This window comes from Mustela nivalis, assembly GCF_964662115.1.
Source record: "Mustela nivalis genome assembly, chromosome: 1".
Classification (NCBI taxonomy): Eukaryota; Metazoa; Chordata; class Mammalia; order Carnivora; family Mustelidae; genus Mustela; species Mustela nivalis.
Genome location: NC_139020.1, coordinates 178,098,336 through 178,117,368, shown reverse-complemented (window position 1 = coordinate 178,117,368; position 19,033 = coordinate 178,098,336). Strand labels below are relative to the sequence as shown.

Sequence of the window (19,033 nt, the reverse complement as noted above, 5' to 3'; positions counted from 1 at the left end):
ACATGATGGGTGCCTGGGAGACAAAAGTCAACTTGGAAGGGACTGGACCTAGCTGGATTCTCAGGCTCCAAATTTTAAATTAAGGGGATGGCAGGAAGCCACCTAACTTTCTTCATTATCTATGTGGACACATATCTGAAGTTTGGGAAAGTTTTATCTGGATGGGTTTGCTGGTGATCTCCAAGTGATAGGCTGAACGCAGGCTACTGTCCAAGTGGTTCTTGTGGTTCATCCTATGACTACTTCCCAAATGCACACAATGTGTCAGGTAACGCGATAGGACAATCCCTGCCTGCGTGGAACTTACAGACCGGAAACCGGGGAATAAACATTTAAGTAATATGACAGATACTCCACAAATTACAATCACCAAGAATGGTAACTCTACAAGAGCTCTCAAGGCTGTATGACCCTGACAGAGAACACGAGGAGGACCTTGTACTGAGAGAACCCAGCAGGGTTATGAACACCCCACCAAACCTCTCTCTAGCCTCACTGAATTAATCTAAAAAAAAGTCTAAGTCTTCCATTTGTTCTATTTAAAGTCACATTTTCTGTCCGCTCTGGAAGACACAAGAAGATTCCTATGTCCAGCACAACACTGGGTTCCACACGGCACAGACCCCATTCTACAGTGTAACTCTGTTCATACAAAATTTTACAGGGAAGTGAGGAAGGAGGAGGAGAAAGGGCGGGGAGGGGGAAAAGAAGAGAGGAAGTACAGAGAAACAGAGCATGACACAAAGAAATAACCACTTTCTTCTCCCACCCCCATCCTACCCTAAAGCTCGAGAATACTCTTCAAACCACTCATAGCTTCTATCACTCCAGGGTCTTAACATTATTTTAACAGAGCTTTGCATGTGCAAATAGTACTAAAACCAGGAATGGTGCCTTTTCCTTAGAAGCATCTATCGAATGTGCGTGTCTATATGTCAAGTCTACGTGTGTGATACGTATGTCAACAGTGTGTGAGTGGTATCTCGTCTCTACTCGCTTCTGATCGCTCTGATTTCTCCAATGAGCCTCTCTCTCCCTCCCTCGAGGTTTTTGAGCCGTGCTGGACAGACATGTTAGAGAGCTCAGTCCTCCCTATGAGGCACGAAACAAATGGAAGGATCCTGCCAGCCCTTGAGTCTCACGAGTTTCTTTTAAACACCTACTTGGCTGGTATAAGCTAATGCGGACCTTTCTCACCCTGTTTAAATTCCAACGTAAAATCTGTACACAACAATAAAACATGTGGCTCGTCTGTCATGCTTCCATGAGCAACTATGTCACTCACACCCCGAACCACAGGCTGGGTGTGCGGAGCGATTTCATTCCCTTTTCACATCACTCAATTGAGCCTTCTGGAGAAAAGCTTTTAACAACCACATCTGGCCTTTAATAAATCACTGCACTTTGTCTTCCTGCCAAAACTCCTCTTTTATCTAACTTACATCTTCATGATGAGATAGGAAATCACGCATTATGGTGGTGACAAACAATTGTAATTATGTCATTAGTAGCCATTTAGTCGACAAAGGTGCTCAAAAAGGAAATATAACGCACAATAAGAAATATAGGGTAATACATTGATCACAGTTCTAATCTGCTTTTACTTCATGAGTGTAAAAAGCTGGCATAATTCTCGGGCACAGCAGGCAGTAATGGCACACCACTTTATGAACTATGTAGCTATTTTATTCCCCTATCTACTTAAAAATAAAAAAGCATTTAATAGCTTGATTTAGACATAAAAGTTATTTGTGATGCCTCGCTGATTATACTGTTTATTTTTCCACTTTTCTTGGAAGTGACTTTTTGTGTTAGGAAAGAAACTCGAGTTACTTGGGTTTAGGAAATGTAACGACCATACACGTGGAGGTGTGCACACAGACGTGTGAACACACTTTGGTATACATGGACGGGTGCATCTATGGAGATGTGTGCGTGTGTAATAAACACATTCCTACAGAAGTGGGATTACCCCATAAGGTAATACCTTCTCGAAGGACCCCAAGTAGTGAAGAAAAAACTATGTAAGAGAGTTTTTTTTTTTTTTTTTCCAATGAGCCATTTATCCTGTATCCCACTACCTCCCACCGTGTAGTTGAGTAATAAGAAATTCCAGCAGGTTTCAAATTAAGTAACTATTTGGGTATGGCTAAAGTTCTAAAAATCCTACACATTCCTCCAAAGACAATAAAAATCAAATGCCTGATTGTGTGCCGACCAGAGCTCTACGATCTACCCGGACTGAGCTACTAGTGGCATCTTGGGGAGATCAAAGGGGTGGGGATTTGGGAGGTGTAACTTACGATAACCTGCAGCCTGTTGAGGAGGAAATACAGGAATGTCCTCTCTTACCGGATCTCCACCTTTGAAATGCATGAACCTAATACATGTAAGTAAAAAAAACAAAACAAAACAAAACAAAAAAAAAAACAGAAGGCAACATGCTCAAACTTTAGCAAGAGCAAAATCATGTCATGTGTGACCTCAGCCAGCCACGTGGTCCTCCCTACATCTTACAAGCCCTCATTTTATTGTGAAATCTCCACACGACATGAGCTTTGAATGAAGTCATTGAAAAATGTCCCTTTGTTAATACAACAAACATCTAGTAAATGCTTACTATGTTCCCCATTGATTTGTTCATCCCCAAATAATTAAGATGTAGACAAAAGTGATAAAAAGTTAAAATGGGAAATAAATGATGCCAAATCTAATTAATCCAATGCTAACAATTATGACCATTATTTCCACACGTGGACATTTTTTCTAAATGATAAGCTTTTAGGCTTCACCTTGCACTTGGCAGTGCATTGCTTTCCTAGGAGGGTATGAGTCTGAATTCATAACAATTTTTAAAATTTAAAAATTAAAAAAAAACAAACAAACTACTTCTATCTCCAATATTGAGGAAAATCTTATCGAAATCCTCCACTGGTTAATAACTAAGCCCAGGACAGGCGTGAAATCATGTATTGCAAATTTTTAATAAACAATCCAAAAACGAGATACTTAATTGGACCGGGTGTTTATGACCCAGGCCTTTTCTGTTTCATTTATTTACATAGAATCAATGCATCATGTTTTCTTTTATCCGAATATAAAGCCTCCAATTTCAAAAAGATGCCTGTGAGGGAATGGAAGCTGGATTATTGTTCCAGAAGTTTTGTGAAGAAAAGAACGCACTCCCATAACCCATGAGACACATTGTCTCAGAGGCTGACTCCCCGGTTTTTTCAATATACTGGGGGAGGACTTAGAAAGTGACCATTACAGACAAGGAAAGAAAGTGAAATTAGAATAACCAGAGGCCTTAAGAGAACACAGAAGAGGGAGGGAAGTCTAAATTCAATGAAAACAGAAGGGGCTTTGGCCAAACTGACCTATATGCTCTCTGCTGGATTCTCCCCTCCTGGGCTCAAGTCCGAGGACGTCTTTCAGTCCTGGAGTCCTTGTCACCCCGGCTCAAAAATCTTTGACATTTCGAATTTTATTTTTTCTAAGAGAAGCTTATCTGGAACGCACATGCTTCTCTAGTTACATATGAAAGAAACTGTACTCACATCAACATTATCTCTATTTATCAACTCCCCTGCACAGGGCCCCATGGGTGCGAGCGGTTCAAAAGTTCAAAAAGGTTCTGGAAAGTACACCAAGATAGAAAACATGCACCCATTCCTATTTGGATCTTACATTCTCGTGCCTTCTAGCATTCTCTGGATGATGGATCAAGAGGAATGATAAAAGATAGTGAGGCAGCTGCCAGGAGAGGGTATCAGTTGGTGTGGATGGCATTTCTCATGCTGACTGAAAAATTCATCTGGTCCCCACAAGCTGTCAGGCCTGAGCACGGGACAGATCTACATATCACACCTCAGGAGGAGAAGGAGCAGCGGAGGCCTCATTCACTCAGAAATTCTTCCTCCCTTTTATTCTTACATTTTTGTCTTCGTTCACTCTATTTTTGTGTGCTGTTGCTTCAGACATGTCTCTCTGGGGCTCTCTTAGCCCCCCAAAAGGAATGGCAGAGAAAGCCCAAAACCAGCCCATGGGCAGGACAACGCTCGCTGGGCTCTTGGCTGGATTAATTGGTGACGTCTTCCTTCTCTAGACCATGCCACTACCTGAAACAGAAAAGGAGCCTCTTGCCATTCAGACAATGTAGTGGGAGCGTTCTATTCAAACAGATGAAATCCGTGGACATGATGCCATGATTGTGTCACGTACAATCACGTTCACATGAAGTCGTGAGTTGTCTGCTACAAGATACTAGAAATCTAAGCAGACCATTACTTCCTCTTGAGGGCACCAATGCAGTCCGGCTCAAATAAACAGTTCTTGGACAGACAGAGCTATCCTCCTCCACTTCCTCACCAGACTGTAGACTCCCTGAGGGAAGACGGGACAGACGGACATCCTCCTCAGCTTGCTACGGAAGCAAGTTCTGAACTGAGGAGTGGTGCGCCTTAGTAAGTACAATTCTTGGTAATTCTACTTCTCAGTCTTTAAGGAAACTCTCACGCATGCCTATGCTGTTCACTGCAGTAAAAAGAAAATTTTAAATGCCCTCTGATGCTGGAATGAATAAGCACAAGGCATGGTTCAATGGCAGAATACTGTATAGACTTTGGCGAGGTAAGTTAGAGCTCTATGTTTGAATGCTAATCACTCTCAAAATCAAGGCTGAATAAAAAAGCACAAAGTAGTAAGGATACAATATAGTTTGAAGCTAAACTTATCAACTAAACACTCTCAAAAATAGGGTCTATGTAACCAAACACATAAAAATGGAATGGAAGGAGGAAGCCCCAACTCCTGATGGCATTTGTTTCTGAGGATGGGAAGAGCATAGCTATAAGGTAATCCGGGCTCTAACTGAAACGTTGTATTCCTTTTAAATACAACCACAAGCAAAGAGGACAAAATATTAATAACTGTCCTTAGGTGGAGAGAACCCAGGAGATGATGGCTGGTTTCTGTCCTTTGCTCTAACTCCTGCCCATCTTCGGCACCTGTCTCCCTGTCAATTTATTCCCGAGATGATCTGAAAACTCTTCAGTCAGACTGTCTTTTAACATACAGTTGGCCAAGCATACTCTTCATTAGATAAGACACTGGATAAGCAAAGCCAGATTCGTTTCTCAAATGAGAAGATCTAGTTTGGTTTGTAGGCTCTTTGCTTCTGTTTATTGGGTGGAAATGTCATAACCCAAAGTTCCTGGAAATTGGGAATAATGAACTTGGATCTCTTCAGATTCACAAAACCCTAGTATGTGCACGAATGGCTGGCCATAAGCTGCTTCTGGCAGTTCCAGTCAGGGCATGAACTGAGTCCCTAATAGAACAAAAAACCTGCTCGGACCTCCAAAACCAAGACAGCTTTAAAAAAAAAAAAAAAAAAAAAAAAAAAAAAATATATATATATATATATATATATATATATATATCACCACCAAAAACCTTCAGGTCAATGGCTGCTACATGGCAATGAAAGTAAGAGGAACACAAAAAGGAGAGCATTATTTCAGAATCTGGGCTGGGATTAGAGAACCACTGATGTGAAACACATATGCTCCACCTCTAGGACAAAGAGATTGCTCTCAATGCCCAAAAAACAAATACACTGATTTAAAAAAAAAAAAAAAAAAAAAAAGGCAGAGGACCTGAATAGACATTTTTCCAAAGAAGACACCAAGGGGCGCCAGGGTGGCTCAGTGGGTTAAGCCTCTGCCTTTGGCTCGGGTCATGATCTTAGGCTCCTGGGATCGAGCCCCGCATCGGGCTCTCTGCTCAGCAGAGAACCTGCTTTTCCCTCTCTCTCGGCCTGCCTCTCTACCTACCTATGATCTCTCTCTCTCTCTGTCAAATAAGTAAACAAAATCTTTTTAAAAAGAAAAGAAAAGAAAAGAAGATACCCAGATGGCCAAGAGGCACACAAAAAATACTGAACATCACTCATCATGAGGGAAATGCCCATCAGAACCACAGTTGGAAACTGCCTCACACCTGTCAGAATCGCCCGTATGAAAATGACTAGAAACAGCACGTGCTGGCGAGAATGTGGAGAAAAGGGAACCATCCTACACTGCTGCAGGAATGTCAGCTGCTGTGGCCACTATGGAAAACAGTGTGGAGGTTCCTCAAGAGACTAAAAGTAAAAATACCATATAGCCCAGTGATTCCACTTCTGGTTAATGACCTGAAGACAACCAAAACGCTATTTCAAAAAGACCCACACACCCCTGTATTGACTGCAGCATTATCTACAGTAGCCAAGCTGTGGAAGCAGCCCAAGGGTCCACTGATGGATAAAAGGATAAAGAAGAGGTGGTGTGTGTATGCACATGCATAATGGAGTATTACTCAGCCAGAAAAAAGAACAAAATCTTGCCATTCATGACAGCATGGGCAGACCTAGAGGGCATTCTGCTAAGTGAAATAAGTCAGACACAAACAAGACAAATACCATGTAAGTTAACTTACATGTGGGACCTAAAACATGAAACAAATGAGCTAACAAAAAATCCCAAAGAAACATAAATAGACTCCTAAGTACACAAACTGAGAGTTGCCACAGGGCAAGGGGAAGGTGATAGACGAAATCAGTGAAGGGGAGGAAGAGGTACAAACTTTCAGGGGTAAAATGAGCAAGTCATAGGATAAAAAGTACAGGAAAGGGAGGAGACGCAATACTACTGTAATAATACTGTAATAACATCATAAGGTGACAGGCGGTGACTGCACTGAGCCTGGTGAGCACTGTGTGATGTACATAATGGCCTAATTACTATGTTGTACAGCTGGAAGTGATGTCCCATTCTGTGTCATCTCTACGTCCATTTTCAACGAATTTCTCTTCTGAAGGACTCAAGGAATGACACAATTCCAAAGGTAGCAAAACTGCCCTCCAAATGCATGAAATGTGAAGAAAAAAAAAAAACTTAAGATTACCAGATTCCATTTTATTATTCGCTCTCCGTGATACCAACAGCAAGGATGACAAAAGATGATATATTGCCTAAAACAAATGAGATTCAGGGCAATGGCCTCCAGATAATTTATTAATCACCTTACAGGAAGGGAGAGGGAGCAGGCCCTCCTGGGTTCGGTTGTTACCTTTGGAAACAGGGCTTGGTTGTTACTTCTGATATTGTTAACTTGTTTCCCAAGAATCACAGGGTCGAAGCGCAGGTTTGCTTAGTGACACCTGACCAAGTTTCTAAAACTGTTGTACAAAGGCCATTAAGTACAGAAAGGAAACATAATTGTTGACTTTAAATATGCAGGCAAAAGTCACAGTAAATAACAATAATTTGCTTGGGATATTGTTCCATACAGCATTTCGCAGAAATCCAGCATACAATTTGCAAGAAAGTGCAGGCAAATTAATTGTATACTTTCACCTTTTCTTCTCAACTCACAGAGGAGAAGAATAACATTTTACCCCACACAGAGAAGCCCCATATGCCGCATACCGTTCTGAAAAGAACCTAATCAATAGTATCAACTGAACCTGAGATTAGATTAAACGGCAGACAGAGGCAAACAGCCTATAACTGTTAAGAATCATCATTCCCATGGCTTTCAACCTCCTTTTCCGTGACGGCAGGCAACAGGGCAATACGCTTTATCGTGCAGAGACCGAATCCGGTACAAAATGCCACCCCCAGCCTGGGGCCTGACGCTGGCAATGGTTTGTGAAATGCCACCCAAGGGGGCTCGAGAGAGTGCAGCTGCCAGCTTCACATTCCTACCCATCCGCCTCGCAAGCCTCACACATGGCAAGCAGGCATGGTCCCAAACTCAAGAGAGACCCAGGTTCGAGTCCCGGCTCCCAGCTTATTTCTGGTGCCACTGGAAGAGCTGCTTACCTTTCCCGATCCTCTCTCCCTTCCGTGGGTAGGGTAGAATAGTAGGAGCTACTTCTGAAAGCAGCTGCGAATATAAGCTCTAGAAATCAGCCAGGCTCCCTGTCTAATATCATCTCATCAGGGTATCCGCCTCTGTGCATCCCAATCACCATAAGGGGACTCCAAAGAGCAGCAACCCTTTATTGAGCAATCCCCGTGAGAAAGACATGGGCCCTTTAATACATCAGGATCATACAACCCTCAGCAGAAGTTCACAGTATCCCCAGGTGATAGATGGGGAAACTAAAGCGAAGAGAATAACTTGCACACCCAGCTGGCCCGACACCGGTGCTCACCTGGAAGCCGTGTTTACTGATACCAAAGCTCATACCCTAAACCGGTGTGCCACCTCTTTGGTTGCACACCTGAATCACCTGGGGAACCTGGTGTCCAGGCCACCCCTAGACTCATTAAATTGCAACTTCAGGGTTCCAGGGTCCAGATACCAGCATTTTTAAAGCCCTCCAGGTGTTTCTCATACACAGCCACATTTGCTAACAACTGATCTCTTCCCTGTACACTAGGCATGTGGTCCTTCTCCCGTCTACTACCTTCCCATGGCTGCTATCACCAGCCACCACAAACTCGGTGACTTTAAACACATACATATATATTAAACATATACATATATATATACATATATGAATATATATGTATATTTAAACATATACATATAAATGCTTTATAGTTCTGGAGGTCAGAAGTCCAAAACGGGTCTCACGGGGCTAAGGCCAAGGTGTTGGCAGGGCTGTGGCTCCTTCTGGAGGCTCTAGGAGATGATCTGTTTCCTTGCTTGCCCTTCTCAGCTTCTAGAAGAAGCCCCCATTCCTTGGCGTATGGCCCCTTCTTCCATGTTCAAAGTCAGCAACACTGGGCAGAGTCTGGCTCTGGTTCTCTTTGCTTTTATCTCTTTATTCCCTCTCTCTTCTCCTTTTAAAAACTCTGTGAGTACACTGAGCCCCTGGCACAATCCAGGCTAATCTCCCCCCATTCAACATCGGGTGATTGGCCACCCCAGTTCCATCTACAAACTGATATCCCCTTTTCCCTGTGACAGATCACCTTTCCAGGTTCTACAGACCAGGACATCGGCATATTCAGGGGGCATTATTCTGCCCACCATACCTGACACTTCTGCTGCCAGGCCAGGAGCAGGGATAAAGTGACACATTGTGAAGGTGACCTAAAAGTGGTCTCAGTATAGGAGCCTCCTGCTTAAGAGTTTTACGGAGAGTATTTGAGCTGACGCTGCATCTTGGGGACCAAGTAGAGTAGGTGGAGCTTCTTAAGAGGGGCTCCACTGATGTGTGCAGAAGGAAGGAAAGAAAAATTCTCACACCTCTCCCGCCACAACATTTTATATCAGATATGCCTTCACGTTCAATAAGGAGAGGGAGAACTGGTGGTGTTTCTAACTGGATACTCGGATGACAATTTCTGCCTGACTCTAAACACAGCATCTCCACACTCTGCTCTCATGTTAGGAACTACATGGCCAACCATTCCCCACCCCCTTAAGCACACAGGAGCCTACATCTCATTTTACAAGGGCTTGGAACTAATGCGCCCTCTAACTTGAATTGTCTATACCAGTAACCACCAGAAAAAAACAAACAGCTTTTAGGAGGGAGTTTCTCACTGGGTTTGCGTATTGGGTTGTTTTTCGGGAGGAGGGGGAGGGGATGGAAATAAGGGACACTTATTTAAAAAAAAAAAAAAAACCTCATGCTTCTAATCCCTAAAAAGACTAAAATAGTTTCATCCTTCATAACCTGTCATCACGCATGTTTCTCTAAAATTAAACACATATGGCTCAAGCCAGAGTTACATTATGCACCATATTATGTAATTATCTTTTCAATTTATTACTCCTCAAAATAGAAAAAGATTAGCCCGTGTTTCTTAAGTCTGAGTAAACATATGGCCTGAAGATTGTAAATGACATCCTATCTTTAAAAGAAGTTCCAAGACTAAACAACACACAATACTCCGTCCGCAAGGGCCATATGTGGTATCAGGGTTGTGAAGATACAGAGGATGTGTGTGTGTGTGTGTGTGTGCGCGCTTGTGTGTATGAGTGTGTATATACATATACATCTTGCTTTCCGGCCATGCCTTTAATGCCGTGAAATATTCCTGCTGGCGGATCATAAACAGTACAAAACTGGGGACCAAAAAAAAAAAAAAAAAAATCTCCATTCTAGCAATTCCTATTAGCCTTAGTGCCCCCAGGCACTGTTTAATCCGTAAGGACTAGGTTCCCAGTCATCTGGGTGTTCATACAGGAATTCTCTGTCTCTCTGCAACTCGGGAGCTTTGTCCCGGCTTCTCTGGCAGCCTGTGTGTATCCGTCCTTCATGTTACCCAGTGATTGAAGACCTCCTTTGAGACCCTCTGCTTGATCACTGTCCTATATTCCCCGTCAGGAAAGGGAGCACTCAAGCAGGGAGCCTCAAGGCTGCCAACGACTCCTTGCCGGACAACTACATTAAACGTTATTCTGGAGGCTCCCAGCCGCGGGCAATGGAGTTAAGGGCCTGACAACGGCCCTATTATCAAAACCTTTCTTCAGGGGGGTTTGCAACTTGAAGACTTTCAATTTGCAACAGGCGGAAATTTTTGCATAGGGCTGCCAAGCATAAAGGGGATATTTCAGAGACAATTCATACTCAAATCAGTTTAATTGTTTATTCCATATTGAGGGATATCAGAAATGAAATGCTGTGAGCGGGTTTCTGATGCCTTTATGTTCTCCCTAACAAGAGAGAATGGTTTAAAAAAAAAAAACTTAAAAAAAAAAAATCTGGCAAATTGGAAACCAGCTAATCAGGCTTCCACAGAGCCGTTACCATGCGCACACTCGCAAGGGCTTTAAATATACATTTTGCTATGAATGTCCAGTAGGAAGTCGTGAATTTTAGGAGATTTTTCATCAAGAAAATGAGTTCCATTGGATCAATATGAACAATTTGCAAAGGTGTTACCAAGTAAATTTTAAGAACATAGCATCTAGTAATATTTTACTGATTGATGTGAAACCTTTCAGATTTGAGATCAAACGGTTCAAAGAGGTTTTACTCTGCCATAATGCAACAGTTACTCATTTCCAGATCATACAGGCAATCCTTTTATTTCCTCTAGGGGTGTAACCAGAAGCAGGGGGACCAGATTCTTATCCTATTGGAACCACTGCCCCATAGAACAGAGAGATCCTGATTTCCATTCCCTAGAATAAGGCTACATACATAGAGTCCACTAAAAATAAATCACTTGGTTGGCTAGGACAGGATACATCTCAGAGGTAAAACCTTTGGGCTATATTCCATATTTACCAAATCTTTGGAATCAGAAATGCCATGTTTAGATTGTTTGGCCCCTCGCCATTCAATACAGATCCCCATATGAGAAATAAAAGATTATCTGATCAGGAAGATATATGCAAGGACAGATTAATTTGAATAATGGACTTTTCTTCGTTTTTGTTTTTGTTTTTATGAGCAGACTCTCACCACAGGGCCTTTGCACTTGCTGTTCTTCCTGACTGCTCTTCCCTCAGATATCCCCAAGGGCCCCTCATGTCTCACAATTTTGCTATATTCTCACTGTCCTTTCCTTCCTTGAACTTCCTGGCTAAAAGCAGCACACCTCTCCCTCACATTCTCCACTTCTTCACTCTCATTTATTTTTTCTAGACCACTTACTACCATGAAACATACTATATATTTATTTGAGTTCCGTCTTCCTTGCTAGGATGTAAGCGCCATGAGATCAGGGAGTGGCTGTATTTGGATGAAGAGAGGGCTAAGTCTGAGTTATTTCCCTCACCACAAAGAGATCTCAGGCTATTCTGAAGTGCACAGGGAAAACAATGAAGGCAAAACCCTCAAGGAGCGGTAATATCTCCTAATAGGTGCTTTAACTCTGGGATCAGACTGCCTGGGTTGGAGCCTCAATGCCTCTTCAAGTGCCTTTTAAAAGTCCAGTGGCCCCCACAATTCCACCTGAGCTTGGCTCCTGTGACTATAGGCTATGGCCACTAACAGGCCTATCCACTGGACTTTAAGGGAAGATACAATAACGGACCAAAACACAGTGTTTGGCACATAGTATGTTCACTAATTACACCAAAAAGTTATTTCCCGTTTTAAAAAGAATGACGGATGAATAATTAAGACTAGAAAGGAGATTGTGAGATACTGTTGGTCTTTTGATATTTTTACCCTTACTTAACTGTTCACAGTCTTTTTAAAAAGGTAAAAAGTTGGCTTCCATATCTTGAGACACTTAACAGCATTTTAAAATTTCAGGCGGATTATTATTTTTGTCTCAAAATTTTGTTATATTCCAAGAAATTATGGTGTGCTTCCAACTTTAGATTGTATTTCCTGATGTTTATTTTACTCAAAAGAGACACCGAGCTTTCTTCATTCACCAAAAGATGCATCCTTGTGGTTGTGTACTCAAAAATGCATTTGTGTGTTTAAAATGGTCTACACACATCTACTCCATGTTTCATATATATTCTCAAAGAAATTAGGAAACGAATGTCAAACATGGCTGTAATACATTTTTTAAAATTTCTCCAAACATAGATCTTTGAGCTTCTGAGGTCTTTGAGAAATATCTCACGGAAAAAAAGCAGGATTTCAACTAGAATATGCTTTGTTCCTTGAGATCTTATTTTTTCGAAGTTGAAACACATCCCTTTTGGGTCCTTTGCATAAAAAAGTAATAAATGTCTTTTTCCCAGAGCAAACAGTTTTGATATGGCTCTTCTTCAGAAGGGCTGGTATTTGTCTGTTTTCTCACCTACTGCTGACGTTGAAAGGCTCCTGGAGCTATGCTGATCTTTATCCCATGCGGCTGAATTCATGTAGCAGACATGGAAAACAGGCGAGCCTTTTACTACAAGAGATGCGGGAGTTAGGGCCTGTTCTCGGGACTCCATCATTCACCGTGGGCCAAGATGCAGTACAGAATCCGTATGCTGTCTGAGGGGTACCCGATGAGGCAAAATCATTTCTCAGTTCACCGATATTGAGCATCGGTGGTTACACGGGACACACCACAAATAAGGATGCTCTGCTCCTCCTTTATGCACCAGCTCCAGGTCTCCCTCTGTCCTGGGATTACAGAAGCTGAATGGCCTTCCTACTGTCATTTCTGACTATCTGATGCTGGCAAGAGGCAGACCACGTCTCTGAGAAAGAATGACCCATAAAAAGCAGCGATCAGCCCTGCCGGTCCTCCTCCGGAGGCAGAACAGCCAAGCAGCGGCTTTTGAGGGAAGGAAGCCTCGGGTTCTGCGCTGCCACCAGGCCCACCAGCCAGGAGCCTGGGCCAGGCCCCTCATCTCTGTAACCTCCTGCTTCTGGCAGAAAAATGGCTCCGAGGGAGGGGGCCGCAGAGTCTAAGCTCCCCATCTCACTGAGGGGTAAGGCAGCATTCATCAGTGGGCCCGACACTGCGAAGGACGCGTAGAGACCAAAATTCCCAATGATAATGAATGTTGTCACTGCTACGGAAGGTCTAAGCGCTTCCACACAGAGCAGCGTCTATCTCCTCCTCCAGTCTTCAAAACGATCGAGATTTTCCAGACAGATGGCTCTGACCCTCACGGAGCAGTACAGGCAACACGGCCTGCGGGACCTGGAGACACCTGGCCTTGGCTCTCCACGGGCACCTTGGGAAAGTTCCTGTCTTTGAGTGTCACGTGCCTTGCCACAAGCTCAAGTACTCACAGGAAGTATCCCTCCCAAGCTCTCTTGGGCGGAAAAGAGGGCAAGATTTACAGAGTGCGGGGAGGATGGGTTCGTGTGGTCGGAGGGCCTGCTGCGCCTCACATTCCGGCTGATCAAAGCGGCCCCGAAGCCTTCTCTGCTGCGCACTCAACACCCTGCCTCTGTGAAGAAAGGAAGGGAACGTGGCACTGCCGTCTCCGCGGCCAGACCAAGGACTGGGATGTAGCACAGAAGGTGAGCACAGAGGGGGCAGAAGAGAGCCCCGCGGCGCCTGCAGGTGAATGGGAGCCAAGAACGGTGCCCATTACAAACACTTCAAAATGACACACCTGAATCTTCCTCTGGGGTAAAGAACAGAAAGAAAGGACACGGAAGACGACAGGGGTCCTTCACACAGGGGCTGTGAGCCCAAGTGGCATGGGGCGCATTCCTTCCTATCTTGTGATCTCCCCTGTATGCTGACCCCACCCCTCCCCCACTTTTCGTGCGGGCTCCTGGGCACTACCACAACCGTCTCTCAGTGTCCCTAAGTTTAAAAAAAAAAAAAAAAAAAGACGGAAAAATAAACATATTTTGGGTTAAATATGTTTGCCTAATTAAAAATATTCGTCGGCTTAATATAGGCCAACCAACTTAGAGAATTAATGTACCACCTGTCTACACACGAAGAGTAAAACTAAAAGTAGCACTTTCAAAGGTGCTTTTGTCTCCTGATGTATAGGAGTGGCTACCAAATGCCGACACACAGTTCCATTCCTTTGAAAACACAGGAAGACTGGGTTGGGGGTCGCTGGGGGGGGGGGTGGAAAGTCAACTAGCCATTCGGCTCATTGAAACACACATATACATGCCCCGCCCCCAAAGGAACACATACATAACCTCCACGTCCAACCAATACGGAACTGGCTCAGTAAATGACAATACACCCCTGTGCGACAAGGCCATGCTGCTATTAAAATATAGGACATACATCTCTATTAATGGTATAAGACGATGTCCTCTCTTCATATATTGCACTTTCCCTAATTATTTAGTAAACCTTATTTACCTGCCTCCTAGATACTACAGAGTAACGTGCTGCCCCACTTGGTTTATCACGTATCTCTATTCAACCAGTTTGGTTTTTGACCCATAGCAGAGCACGTCCCAAGATATATTTTAAATAGAAAAGACAAACTACCAAACCGCATGTAGGGTATGAGCTCATTTTTGCAACTATATATGGGTGTGTGCACTCACATTCCTGGAAAAAACAATGGAAGGAAATACCACAAAATGTGACTAGTAACAATTTTTGTGTTTTTTGCCTTGTTACCTATATGCACTTTTTTTCATGGTTTTTTTTCCCCCTCTCTCTTTTTTGCCTCTTTTTGTTGTTGTTTGGTTTGGGGTTTTTTTTGTGTTTTGTTTTGTTTTAGCAATAAGCATTTATTCCTTGTGAAAGAAACAGATCCGTGATGAAGGTAAGGAAACAAAGACAAGAAGAGGAATGCAAGGCAGGCAACTAGAAAGATTTCAGGACAGGAGAGAAATACCCAGAGCCATCAAGGCCTCCCTTCCCTAGGCAGGGGGAGCTCAGTGAGAAGCTACATGTTCAACAGGCCATAGAACTGTTGGCCACGAAGGACAGAGAAAGGTGACCGAGAAGAAACCAAATGCCGGGCCTACTGGCGTGCCAGATCATTTCGTAACAGATCAACTGTTTTTTCAGAGAGTTCTAAAACCTTTTCAAGTCACCTCACTGAGGGTCAGTGGAAGTGATGGAGGTTCCTGATCCCGGGCTTGTACCTGCACCAGCACAGAAACAACCCATTGCATCGAGTTGCCAGCACCCAAGTTCAGCACGCCCCTGTCATCAGCTTCCACAACCAGCTCTGGGCCACGCTCATCAGCAAGCTATTGGTCAGTATCCATCCGGGTGCCGGCCCTGGCTCTGAAAGGCCAGGAGCGTCTCAGAATGGAGGGAATGCTGAGCTCTGCAGGACACTCAGCATCCACACATCACTTTAGGGAGCCCCCAGGCCTTCCACTTTTCACTGAAGCATTTAAGGTCGACTGATTTAAGGATACCGGTTAAGATTTCGGTCTCATTTCCAATTATTAGAAGGGGAACAAACGAGGGGGAATTTCCTCTGACGCGAGGAGTATGCTAACAGCAACTCATGGAACCTTCTGGACATGCTCCAGCCCTCGGGTGGGGGCCAAAAGTAGAGGACACAAGAAAACCAAGTAGATCATGAGGAAATCCTGGAGGCTGAAGGTACTTCTTCATAGCCCTGCCTGTAAAGACTTGATATCTCCATGCTAATGCCATGGGTAAGGAATAAGAAGACAATCATAAAACGTGTGAAATAAAAAAGGATATTTAAGGAGTGCCTAGGTGGCTCAGTCAGTTAAGCATCTGACTCTTCATTTCAGCTCAGGTCATGATCTCAGGATTGTGAGAGAGAGCCCCGAGTCGGGCACCATGTTGAGCATGGTATCTGCTTACGATTCTCTCTCTCTGGGCCACCTGGGTGGCTCAGTGGGTTAAGTCTTTACCTTTGGCTCAGTTCATGATCCCAGGGTCCTGGGATTGAGCCCCACATTGGACTCTCCGCCTAGCGGGGAGCCTGCTTCCTCCTCTCTCCCTGCCTGCCTCTCTGACTACTTGTGATCTCTGTCAAATAAATAAATAAATAATCTTAAAAAAAAAAAAAAATTCTCCCTCTCCCTCTAAAAAAAAAAAAAAAAACAAAAAGATAATTAAGATCAGTCTCTGGGAGTGTGTAATGACCGATGAATCAGCACCATCTAATAGCATGCTGATTTACTTTTCAAATCCTGTACATGGCTTCACATTAATAACCCCAAACCATGCTCTCACTGAGAACACTATATTCTCCTGGCATTTTCTCACTATTTTTGTTATTGTCCATTTAAAAAAATTAAAAGGCACTCTCAAAGTATACTGTAATCACACCCTATGGGAAGTCTAGGTATTTGGAAACACAACATTAAGTTCTCATTCATATCTTAAGGTCATCTGTCCCAGAACCTTTCCACCCACCCCCAGTACACACACATACACACATACACGTCTTCTAAAGAAAAGCATTCCTCCCCATGGACTCTATATTCCAGTAAGTATATTATGTCCTATGTCTTGGAAATTCATAAGGCACATTTGTGTATCAGAAACTCTGAGAAACCAAGTACAGCCAAAACCTATCTGTCAAGAGTATCTTTTCATTTCTCACAGATCACCTATTTAAAGGCTCATTAAAAAAATGGGGCCATGAGGATCCCAGTGATTTTAAGAAGTTAATATCCTTAAGTATGATAATAATTTTTCAATCTATAAATTATGAGTAAAACTTTTACTCATATTGATAACAAAACAAAAAAAAAATCTAAATCCTCCATGAAATCATGTAAGCTTTATAAGATATAGACATAGAAACATTTTTGAACCTGGGTCTTTGATGTGAGAGCCCATAATTACACAAATAAAACCTAGAGTTTTATTTGACTATCAATGAGCCAGAAGGGAACTTAGATATCATGTAACCTGACTCATTTCACAGGTCTAGATAGAAAAGTTTGAGAGATGGTAATTGGCTTGTATGTGGCTATGGGGACATATAAGGTGCCCTAATACCAAATTAAGGGTGGGAACATTATCAGGGATCAAAACTATAAGCAGAACAAAACTCAACAATTAGTTGTTGTTGTTGCTTCCATTATAGGATTTAGTATACAATGTTTGAGACTTTGACTATAAAACAGTCATGGCCACAAACTGCCCTTCACCCCACAAAACACATAATCACCCCCCAAAAAAGAACTTCAGCCCTGTAACATAAAGACAATTTAAAAAAAAAATAGAAAAAAAATAGTGCACCACTTAGAGAGTAACCACACGGTTGATAAGGAAACTACTTGGTTTGGTTTTTAAATAGGACTTCAAAAGGACTCAAAATAGAGAAAGTTGAGACTCCAGTATCTTTCCAAACAGGAACAACAGACCACTACTACAGTCATTTGTTGAAGAAATATTTACAAAATACGTATTTTGTGCCAGGCACTGTGCTTAGAGACTAGTATACAACAGTACCCAGCAAGGTGTATTCTTGCCTGCTGGAGATGGTGAGAAGATGGGCATTAATCAATATAGAAAGAAAGATACATATAGACTATATTGGAATAAATGCCACAAAGTTATATGTGTCCAGAACAAAGTTTAAGAGGGATGTTGGCAGAGTAGAGAGATCAAGGAAGAACTCCTTGCTGAGGTTACAGTTGAAACTGTGAGCTGAAGGACAGGCGGGAGACAACCAGGTGAAGAGGAGTTGGAAGCATACTCCAGGCACAGGGAACACATGCAAAGGCCCTGTGGCACCAAGGAGCAGAATAAGACAAAAACAGGGTGTGTGCAAGAGAAAAGAAAGGTGCCGGTAGCACAGAATGAAAAGAAAACAGAATTCCCACTATAAAGCTTGTACAGATCCTGTGACAGAATTCTGTCTTAGTCCTTAATGATAGTGGCAGGCTACTGAAGACCTCAGCTTGCTGTTGAACAGGTGAAGGTGACATGATCACATCTATATTCTGAAGAGGCTGCTGAATGGAGAGCCAGCTAGAACAGGACCAGTCAGTCTATGAGAAAAAAATGTCCAACCTTATCCAGTGGATTCCCAATATATACAGAAAATTACAAAACACCAAAGCAATCCTTCAAATATACGTAAGAAAACAGGTAGAGTTGGGGTTGGAAGGGCAAGAGCTTGGAAGGCAAGTGGTATAGACCCGTATCATCCTCCGGGCTATTCCAGTGGTACACAGGATGCAAATAAACATTTTGAGCCCCGACTCCGCCCACCATGGAATTTACAGATGGTTTATTCCGGCATCTGTTTCACACTGGCTGCGTTCCATCGTTATTGATTTTAGACTTCCAATTATCTCTCTATCTGTGCTTGTGGACTAAGACGTGTAAGACCGTGCACCAAAACCAAAACTGTAAACCATTCCAAACTATCCTAAAAATAAGCACTGTGCTTCTGGACGGCCTTCTTCAGCAGACGCTCAGGTGGCAAAGCCAAATATTGGACCATCCACAGGAGACTTTAATATCACCGCTCACCTTTCCAAAAAACCACATGGAGTCTCTTATGTTTTCTCCCCCCGCCCCCATCCCCCTCCGGTGTCTGAGACAACCTCTAAGTATTATGTTCCCAGCTTTTCGGAGACAAAAAATTGATTAGTTTTACAGGGAGCTAAATTCCTTCTCATCCAAAGAACAGGAAACAGCTACTATATCATTTCATTTTTCTCTACAGATCTACAAACGGGGACAGGCGTCTTAGCTGGCCCCAGACTAGCACAAGTTTGGACAGAGCTGAG

The 19,033-nt window shown here is 43.0% G+C and overlaps 1 protein-coding gene across 19 annotated transcripts in view; it reads right to left on the bottom strand.

Annotated features, from left to right (window-relative positions):
- FOXP1 (forkhead box P1) overlaps positions 1-19,033 on the bottom strand; it is a 495,436-nt gene that overhangs the window by 407,774 nt on the left and 68,629 nt on the right. Inside the window, exon 1 of one of the 19 annotated variants that reach the window (XM_082698611.1) lies at positions 2,304-2,322. The exons of the other annotated variants lie outside the window; for them this stretch is intronic. The gene's annotated coding sequence lies outside the window, so the exon portion shown is untranslated. Of the gene's footprint in view, positions 1-2,303; positions 2,323-19,033 lie in introns of those variants that run through there. 19 annotated transcript variants of the gene reach the window in all.